The sequence below is a fragment of the Monodon monoceros genome, unplaced genomic scaffold (genome assembly GCF_005190385.1).
Source record: "Monodon monoceros isolate NGI ecotype Baffin Bay Population unplaced genomic scaffold, NGI_Narwhal_1 Super_Scaffold_18, whole genome shotgun sequence".
In the NCBI taxonomy this organism is placed as follows: domain Eukaryota; kingdom Metazoa; phylum Chordata; class Mammalia; order Artiodactyla; family Monodontidae; genus Monodon; species Monodon monoceros.
Genome location: NW_021703774.1, coordinates 98082509 through 98093379, shown reverse-complemented (window position 1 = coordinate 98093379; position 10871 = coordinate 98082509). Strand labels below are relative to the sequence as shown.

Sequence of the window (10871 nt, the reverse complement as noted above, 5' to 3'; positions counted from 1 at the left end):
CACACACACACACACACACACACACACACACACACACACACACACACGGTGTCATTAACACATGCCTCAGTGTCTGCACACTGGGTAGCTTCTGAATGGACTCCCAGTGCCTGGCCTGGGGCATGGAAAAGAGAACACAACAGAAGATTTTAGACAAATGATCCATGACCAATGGCGGCCTTCAAAGGGCCTCTACTTCAGGAGTTCCTTGAGATAGTTTCTGATCTGATTTTCCTTCATAATACGGCAATGTCCAAACTTCTGTTTGGGGTATAAAGTAAGAATATTATTGGGTCTTGTGAAAGGTAACATCTCCTTCCAATTAATACATGGGTGGGGAAAGAGAAGAAATTGGCCGTGGCATTGTGGAGCCTCTGGGAGAGTGCTCTCCAGCACACCAGCCTGGACAGCACGGGGACAGCAGCATTTCCCAAGCATCAGCATTTCCCAGCTTTTAGAAGGGCAACTGATCCTTGAGAAAGGATATATTACTCCCATTTAATTAACTAGCAATTGAGGCAAAAAGTGGCCAAGTGTCACAACTGTGCAGAATTGCTATGAGAAAGACTTTTTCATTCATTACTTTAGAACCTATTTGGCGAGGGCCTCCACTGTGTCAGGCAATTCGCTAGCACACAGGTGTTGAACAAAACAGATTTGGTATCTGTCGTCAAGAAATGGAGGGTGGGATGGGACTTCCCTGGTGGTCCACTGGTTAAGACTTCACCTTCCAATGCAGGGAGTGTGGGTTCAATCCCTGGTCGGGGAGCTAAGATGCCACATGCTTCTGGGCCAAAACACCAAAACATAAAACAGAAGCAATATTGTCACAAATTCAATATAGACTTTAAAAATGGTCCACATCAAAAAAGAAAATCTAAAAAAGAAAAAAAAGAAATGGAGGGTGGTAGAGGGATAAATTGGGAGATTGGGATTGACATATATACACTACTATACATATAATAGATAACTAATAAGGACCTACTGCAGAGCACAGGGAACACTACTCAACACTCTGTAGTGGCCTACGTGGGAAAAGAATCTAAAAAAGAGTGGATATATGTGTATGTATAACTGATTCACTTTGCTATACACCTGAAACTGAAGAAACTATACTCCAAAAAAGAAAACAAGAAAAGAAATGGGTGTGGAAGGATTGACGTTGAACAAATAAGTATATACATTGAACCCATGAACAACACAGGGGTTAGGGACGCTGACCCACCACGAAGTCAAAACTCTGTGTATAACTTATAGTCGGCCCTCCATATACATGATTCCTACTTATCCACCGTTCCACATCCTCGGATTCAACCAACCGCAGATCGTATGGTGCTATAGTATTTACTATTGAAAAAGATCCGTGTATAAGTGGACCTGTGCAGTTCAAACCATGTAGTTCAAAGGTCAACTGCCTGGTGCATGGCATGCTAAGAGGAAAAGCATAGGACACCAGAGAAGTTATGTAAAGGGCGGGGGGCTCTGATTGGCTGGCATTTATTAAGAACTCACTGTGTGTCGGGATTCTGCAATGTTCAGACTTGGCTCGTGTGACCATAGTCCTCAAGAACCAGCTCCGGGCACAGACTCAAGATTCTCCCACAGGGAAGGTCCTATGGCTCCTCTGCAGCCCCAGTTTCCCCACCTGTCAGAAATAGAAATAATAACACCTTTACTAACTGCTTCACATCTGAATGTGAAAAATCAATGCTCAAGCACTTGTCTTTTTATTTTTATTTATTTTATTTATTTATTTTTTTTTTTTTGCGGTACGCGGGCCTCTCACTGTTGTGGCCTCTCCCGTTGCGGAGCACAGGCTCCGGACGTGCAGGCTCAGCGGTCATGGCGCACGAGCCCAGCCGCTCCGCGGCATGTGGGATCTCCCCAGACAGGGGCACGAAACCGTGTCCCCTGCATCGGCAGGCGGACTCTCAAGCACTGCGCCACCAGGGAAGCCCGCACTAGTCTTTTTAAAATACAGGGTGAAATTAATACTTGAATAAAATCTTTTACAGAAATGAGCAGTTATTTCCTTGCATTCATATTTATACTCAGCAAAACAGACCTCATTTCCTCAACCATCCCAACTCTAATTTTTATACTGTAACTTTTTAAAACTACGGCACTGCTAACAGGTAAAACCACGTGGACACGATGCATGCTTCCCTCAGGAATGCAGCGTAGGAAGGCCACCTTTCCTCCCTTCCCCAAGCCTTCTCTGAGGTCTATGAGACAGAGCTTCCTGTCTGAGACCAGCTGAGGGAGCCATTGGCCTTGTGTTTATTTGAGCGTCTCTCCTCTCGGGTCCACCTCACGGGGAGAGGAGAGAGTGTGAGAACTACACAGAGAATGAGCTAGAAACTGGGAATCCACCAGAGCTGAGGGAGAGGCAAAGTGAGGCCTCCACTCCAGCCCCTCCCCACCTCCACCCTGACTGCAGCCCTGCACAATCACCACCTCCACCCTGACTGCAGCCCTGCACAATCACCTCCATGTGAGTCAGGGAAGGAGGGGGGAGTTGCCTTGTCCTCACGCTCATGTGACTGAAATGAGGTCCTGCTGGACAGGACAGAGCATGGCAGGCCTCTGTGGGCCGCCTCTCAGGAGGCTCAGTGCCCCAAGGCCAGGAGCTGCAGGGGGCTAGGAGGGCTGCCCTGGTGGCTGGGACTGTGTGGCAATAAAGTAGAGTTTGGTTCAAGCTCTGCCTCTCCCCCTAGGTCTGACTTTTCTCCAGCACAGCCTCCTTCCTACTTGGGGCGGCTGGGAGCTCAGCTCCAGCCTCTGCCCACAAGACAGAGGGAAAAGGAGACCCAGCTAGTGTTCTTGTGGCAGGAGACCAAAAGGGCTTCCTCTAGAGAAGAAGCTGCACAGGAGAGGCATCTGTAGAGCAGCAGGTCTGGGAGGCTGGCCTCCTCCCTGATGGGGGGGGGAGAGCGTGGCCGGTGTGACTCCCAGGGCCCCAACATACCCGCAGCCCCATTTGATCTGCATCGTCTTTAGGCAGGTAGGGCATCTGAGCTGCCTGTCACCTCACAGGTGGTGATGGACTCAGCCAATTGAGCATGTTTGCTGTTACACTGCTGCCTCCCTACGGCCTGGGGCCTCCTGCTACAGAGAAGGGAGAAAATGATTCCCTGAATGCTCCTTCCATGGCTGTATGACCTGCCTTCTCCCTTTCCCCTCCAAAATTTGAGAAACTAGTTCTCAAAAACCCTGAATTGTGAATGACTGACAAGCCCATCTCCCAGCATATTTGTGATTTAAAGGAACAGTGCCTTGATACAAAGGAATAGTTTCCATAGTAGACCATCAGGCAAGAGATCCATGGAAGAGGTGTTTGAGGGCCCATGGTGGAGGACTTTACTCCTTTTCCACCAGGTGGCAAGCTCCTCCTCCCAGGGTGGGTGGGCTACATCTGCTCAACCCTGTGTCTGTGGTGCCCAGCAAAGTGCCTGGTGCATGGCAGGTTCTCCATAAGGTATCTGATGATGGATGAATGAACGGATGGATGGATGCATGGCCACCCCCAAACCTCCCAGTAAATGAATCACTCACTGACTTATTCAAATTTTACTAAGAACCAAGCCTACACCAGGCAATAAGCAAGCACTAGGGATACTGCTGTGGACTAGACAGACATAGCCCCGGCCTCACAGAGCCTAGAGTCTAACAAAGGAGATTGCCATTTAACAAACAGTGGCCAAATAATCTATGGTTGACACTATGTGCCATTAAGGCTGATGGCAACAACTGTCAGTTCTGGCCATTTAGGTATCCAGATACTAATCTGTAATCTAATTTTACAATCTGACCATTAAATTTATAAAATTCTAGCTTCGCTTTTGTTTTTTATTAATTCTAGTTTTTTTAAAGCCACTTTAATGTTGTTTAAACACAAACCTATGTTTTAATTTCTTTTTAATTCAAAAGATTTATATTTAAGGTCCACAAAGGAAAGCCAAGGCACATAAACTAAAGCTCTAGGGAGTTAGGTTTAAGTTCCAACAAACTAAGAAATTTCCACCAACCTATCCAAAGATTAGTATTTTAAAGTTCAAAATAACTTCTACAGTGATATTATAATTACATAAAAATTACATGTGTAAAAACACTCAAAAGAAATAAAAAATAATAATAGTAGTTATTTATTAAATAATATGATTATGGGTGATCTTTTTACTGTTTCCATCTTTTAAAAAAATTTTATTTAATGGATGATTATGATTTTGTAATAGAATAAATGTTTTAAAAACCTGTTAAAATATATCATAGATTATCTCATTTTCCTTTTGGAATTATTCATATTGCTCAGTCTGTAGTGTTTTAGTGGATGTTAACTATGTCTTTTTTTTTCCCAGCTATATATATATTTTTCCAGCTATGTACTTCTTGAATGAAGGAATAAATGAATGAATTTTGAATCCCACGTCTTTAAGACCAACATATTGAAATTTTTGTCTTAAAGTGTTGAAGTCAGATTTCCCAAACAATGAACAAAGTCCAGACCTTTAGGCTTTCTCAAAAAGATTCATCCAAAGCTTGTTTTAGTTGTCTTATTCAGGTCTTGGCTATTTTGTTTGTAAATATGGGTTTTGAATATGGTAAATGGATTAAAGAACAAATGTTTAAACACATTCTGAAATACAATACTTCTCTAATTCCATTATTTTAAAATGATCTATCTCTAGTCAAGAGCAACAACCTGTTGTCTTCTCAAGAAATCTCATTTATTATCAACAAATATTTAGATCCCATCAGAACATTTGCTTTTCATTTGCAAATATATCTCCTTTGGAGACCTTCTGTCACCTATTTGGTTGTTATGACTCATAAGTTAGAAATTATTATCTAAAATTTATTCAATCATAGAATTTTACATTTGAAAGGGTCATTAGTGGTCATTTAGTCCAACATTCCTCCCAAAGCAGGAATTCCTTCTACAATCTTGGTCAGTAGTCTGCTTGAATACCTCCTATGCTAGGAAGCTCACTGCCTCCCATGGAAGCCTAGTTTGTTTTTAAAAGCTGCTTATCTTTAAGTTATATCCATCATAGATGAAAGTTTTATTCCCCAGCACAGAACTCGTCACATCAAAAATGTTCAATAAATGTTCATTGTATGAACAAGTAGACATTTGAATTCATTTATTTATTCAGCATATTTACTGAACATCTATCATGTGGTGGGTGTTATTTAAGCACTGGGGGTATAGCAATTGACAAGAAAGACATGGTTCCTGGCCCAGGAAGTGTTTTCCTTCTAGGGTTAGTTGGAATGAATAGTCTACCCATACATCTTTTCCCTATTTAAATCTTAGACATACGTCCGGGGGAAGATGGAGAGCAGTTATTAAGACAGGTTGAGGAATATGTAAGGGTTTTTTGAATATTCCTAGAAACTACTTGAGAATCCCAGAGGAAAACTAGCCTGCCTGTCAAGTTTGTACATTAAAGAAATGTAATCTTATTTTATACCTAAGGCTGGTGAAGCAGGATATTTGATATATACAGTATAGACATAAGATGGAGAGGTATAAGCATGTACACTTACATTTTGTTACTTATTGATACATTAATATATGTATGTGTATATATACACACACACATAAATGCACATTTATTTTTATTCAAACACACACTCACATAAAAATGGCAGAATATATACCTAATTTTTAAATATCTATCTCAAGGTAGTGGGATTATAGCTTTATTCTTTTTGTTTTTCTATATTTGACACATTTTCTACAATAAACAAGCATTACTTAAGTATGCAAAAGAAGTTTTATAAAACAAAATAATGAATGAACAAAACCCAGAAATTCCCACTAACTGGTTGTGTTGTTGATTCCTCAGTGCTTTCTTCTTCCTGGTGCCTCCCTCTCCCTCTCCTTTCCTCCTTCCCACCTTCTTGACCAGGTAAATAGAGTCTCAGGTCAAGCATCTTCTCCACTGAAATCTTTCCTGATGCCTACCCTGTCCCTACCCTCCCCAGCTGCAGGGCCACCCCCGCCACGCTCCTTCCTTGTGTGCCCACCAAATTTGGTGCCTACAACTCTGCGTTGCCTTCTCGCCTGATTGTAAGCACCCGTCAGGCCTGGGCTCTGGAATCCAGCCCCAAGCATGGCCCCCAGGAGATGGGTGATAAACACTTGGGCCTCACCTAAGTCATTGCCACAGCTTGCCACCAGTTTCTAGCCTCTGGCTCAGATCACACTGGCCCCTCCTTGACGGCTCCCTATTGCCTATCAAGAAACTACAATGCCTTGGGGGCATCCAAAAGCGTTTATAATATGGTACCAGCTCACCTTTCAAGCCTCATTTTTCTCTTTTGTATCCCCTTCCAGGACCATTTTCCTGCCCTCAACAGGCCATGCTTCCCCACCCTTGCTCCTTCTTTTAAACTGAAATTTTCTTCTCCCTCTCCATCTAAGGAATTTCTAAAAATTCACCCCAAACTAGGATAACATCAATAGCTACCCTTAGAAGTGTGATAGGCATAAATGATATAATGTGTGTGGAGCTCTTAGCACTGTGCCTTGCAACTGCTAAGCATGTAATGAATAATAGCTGTTATTATTATCCTAATCATCACCATCGTTGACGTGCATCAGGCATCGACCCAGACCCTAAGAATAAAGAATTTTTTTAAAACAAAGTTCTTGCACCTGGGCAGGTAAATAACTCACCATAATCCGATATGGTAAGTGTTATGACAGAGCTAGGAACAAAAAGCTCTGGGGACCAAGTGTTAGGGGAGAGAAGTGGTGGCTTCTCAGAAGAGATGGTGTTTTCACTGAGCCTTAAAGAATAAGTAGGAATTTCACCAGGAGAAAAGGAGAGAGTAAGGTAAGACACTCCAGGCAGAGGACATGTCAAAAGCAAAGGTATGGAGGAATGAATGAGCAAGGTGAGTTTGGGCAGCTGCGTGCACGACAGCCGAGGCCTTCCTCTTGTCTAGTGCACTGCAGAGAACCATCTTCTTCTGCCCAGGAAACAGCCTGTGGTGCTGGGCTGAGAGGGCGATTCCAAAGGAAGGGATGTACAGAACCCTGGCACTCTTTTTGCCGTCACCCTGATGTGGGGAGAGGAGGCCTGATCCCCCGTGGGAAGGGCAGAGTTGCTCAGGTCCTAGCTGAGGGAGATGAGGAACCAGAGGGCTCCGCAGAGACCTGAGCCACCCTTGCAGCAGAGCCCTGGGGAATCCACAATCAGCAGTGACTTCGAGGGGCCAGTCAGGCAGCCGAAGTGCAGCCCGCAGGCCACCCAGGCAGCCCTCTCACAACAAGCACTATTTACTTTGGTTGCTGGCCGTCCCCACAATTCAAACATAAGATTTATCACCAGAAGCTAGTCACACAGACTGAACACTAACAAACTCTCAAACATAACCCTCCGAGGCTAGAGGTGGAGGATGTAAAGGGAGGAACAGCGTCTGGTTCTTGGGAAAGTCTATCATGCCTTATGCAGATAGAGAAATTAAGTTCTCTAGAAAGAGAGAAGTCAGGAAGTCTTTCCCTCCATCTTCATCAACTTTGGTATCTCACCCCAACCACGGGGTAATATAATAAAGTGTAAACTGTGTTCCTGATCCCTGTATTTTCCCCTACCCTCATTTCAGGCAGGAAGCCAAGCTTTGTAATTTCTTGAAAGGGGATCTCAGCAGAGCAGAAGGCAGACATCAATTCTAGAGCAATTGAAGTCTCTATTCTTCTAGAGCTCGGGGCAGGAAGAGTGTCTCTGAGGAGCAGTAAGGTAGGAAATAGAGATTCCTGGAACTGGAAAGGAGATGACGAGACTTCAGAGGGGAATTGCTAACTGGTTACAGACTCACCAAAGATTCCTGGAGCCCAGGCTTGGCCCTGAGGGGAAAACAGAGAATGGACAAACAGGTGGTAACTAGAGGGGACCTAGAACTGGAGGGGCCTCCGTAATGCCTTAATGCACCAAACCCTGGGACAAAGCTGATTCCTCAAAATAATAGGGTTGTAATTTCCTCCTAGTCAAGTGAAACGGGGACTCACATGAGTCTTCTTTGCCAGTAGAAGCATCCCTTCCACCCCCATCTGAGCATATTAGTCCTCCTTTGCCCAAGGAAATTATAATGACCTCTCCTGAAGTAGTTGCCTTGCAAGACACTGTGAAAAAGAAGATATTTATGTTCCATGTTAATGCTTACCAAGGGTAACCTCAGTGGAAGAAGCTTTTAATAATCAAATGGATAGGATGACCTATTTTGTGGATACCAGTCAGACTCCTTCCCCAGCCAACAGGCTCATGAACAAAGTGGCCATGGTGGCAGGGATGGAGGTTATACATGGGCTGAGGAGCAAGGACTTCTATTCACCAAGGGCAACAATCTGGCTACAGCCACTGCTGAGTGCCCAGTCGGCCAGCAGCAGAGGTCACCAATAGTGGCAGATGGGGCACTATTCCCCAGGTGATCAGCCCGCTACCTGATGGCAGGTTGGTTACACTGGACCCACTCCATTATGGAAGGGATAGCACTTTGTTCTTACTGAAATAGACACTCTAGAGTGGGATTTGCAGTCCCTGCCCACAGTGCTTCAGCCCAAACTACCATCTGCGGACTTACAGAATACCTTATCCACCACCATGGTATTCCACACAGCACTGTTTCTAACCAGCAAATGAAATGCAGAAATGGGCCCGTGCTCATGGAATTAACCGATCTTACAATGTTCCGCACCGTCTTGAAGCTGTTGGCTCAGCCTTTTAAAGACTCAGTTAAGCACCAGCTAGGTGGCTGGGGCAAGGTCTTCCAGAAGGCTGTGTACGCTCTGAATCAGCATCTGATACAAGGTGCTCGTTCTCCCATATCCAGGACTCAAGGTCCAGCACTGAAAAAGTGGAGATAAGAGTGGCACCAGGGCTTCCCTGGTGGCGCAGTGGTTGAGAGTCCGCCTGCCGATGCAGGGGACACGGGTTCATGCCCTGGTCTGGGAAGATTCCACATGCTGCGGAGCAACTAGGCCCGCGCGCCACAACTACTGAGCCTGCGCTCCGCAACGGGAGAGGCCACAACAGTGAGAGGCCCGCGTACCGCAAAAAAAAATTTAAAAAATAAAAAAAAATAAAAAAAAAAAGAGTGGCACCATTTACTATTACTCCTAGTGATCCACCAGCAAAATTGTTGCTTCCTGACCCCACAACCTAATTCTCTCCTGGTCTAGAGGTCTTGGTTCCAAGGTAGAAAATGCATTCACCAGGAGACACAGCAAGGATTCCACTGAACTGGAAGTTAAGACTGTGGCCCAGCCACTTTGGTCTCCTCATAACTCTGAATCAACAGACAAAGAAAGGTAGATAAGGTATGCTACAGGCCCACAGATGGTGAGGGTGATTAATCCTGATTACCAATGGGAATTTGGACTGCTACTACACAATGGAAGTGAGGAAGAATATTTCTGGAATACAGGAGATTCCTTATGGCATCTCTTAGCAGTACCATGCCCTTGTGATTAAAGTCAATGGAAAACTATAACAACCCAATTCAAGCAGGACTACCCGATAGAAGTTTAAAGGATTATTATGAACAACTTATTCCAACAAAATAGACAATCTAGATGAAATGGACAAACTCCTAACACACACACACACACACACATTATCAAAATTGACTCGTGGAGAAAATACGGAAAATCTGAGTAGACCTACATCAACAAAGAACATTGAATTAATAATTTAAAATTTTCCCACAAAGAAGAGCCTAGGTCCTGATGTTGACTTCTATGAAACATTTAATGAAAAAACAATACCAATCCCACACAAATTCTTTCAGAAAACAGAAGATGAGGGAACACTCTCAAACTCATTTTAGTAGCTCAGTATTAGCCTGATAGTAAAGCCAGACAAAGAAGTCACATGAAAAGGAAACTATAAATCAATATTCCTCAGAATATAGATGCAAAACCCTTCACAAAAAATAGCAAACCAAATCTAGCAACATCAAAAATAATCACCATGACCAAAAGGGATTTACCTCAGGAGTATAACGTTGGCCTAATATCCAAAAATCAATAAATGTAACACACCATATCAAAAGAATAAAAGACAAACCCACATGATCATCTTAACAGATGCAGAAAAATATTTGGCAAATTTTAATATTTATTCATGATATCTGAAAAACTCAACAAACCAGAAATAAAAGTGAACTTTCTCCACCTGATAAAGAGCATTTATGAAAAACCTTTGTTAACATCATATTTAATGGTGAAAGACTGAATGCTTTCCCCTTAAGACTGGGAATAAGGCAAGGATGTTTGTTCTGACCATTTCTATTCAACATTGTACTGGACGTTCTAGCCAACACAATAGGCAGCTGAAAAAAATTAAGGGCATACAGATTAAAAGGAAGAAGCAAAATTGTCTTTATGTGCACATGATATAATCTCGTAGACAAGAAAATTTTATAAAATCTACAAACAATGTACTAGACCTAATAAGCAAATTTGATAAAGTCACAGGATAAAAGATCTTGTTCTGCAGTAATTGACAAGCTGATTCTAAATTTTATAAAATTTATATGAAAATTCAAAGGACTTAAGACAACAACAAAAAACTGCATAAGAATTACTAGAGAAATGCAAATCAAAACTCCAATGAGGTACCACCTTACATCAGTCAGAATGGCCATCATCAAAACGTTTAATAATAAATGCTGGAGACGGTGTGGAGAAAAGGGAACCCTCCTACACTGTTGGTGGGAATGTAAATTGGTGCAGCCACTATGCAGAACAGTATGAAAATTCCTTAAAAAACTAAAAATAGAGGTACCATATGATCCAGCAGTCTCACTCCTGGGCACATATCTGGAAAAGACGAAAACTAATTCGAAAAGATACACGCACC

General features: G+C 43.1%; 1 pseudogene; it reads right to left on the bottom strand.

Annotated features, from left to right (window-relative positions):
• The window catches only part of LOC114899950, a 113158-nt pseudogene that overhangs the window by 69340 nt on the left and 32947 nt on the right, over positions 1-10871 (bottom strand).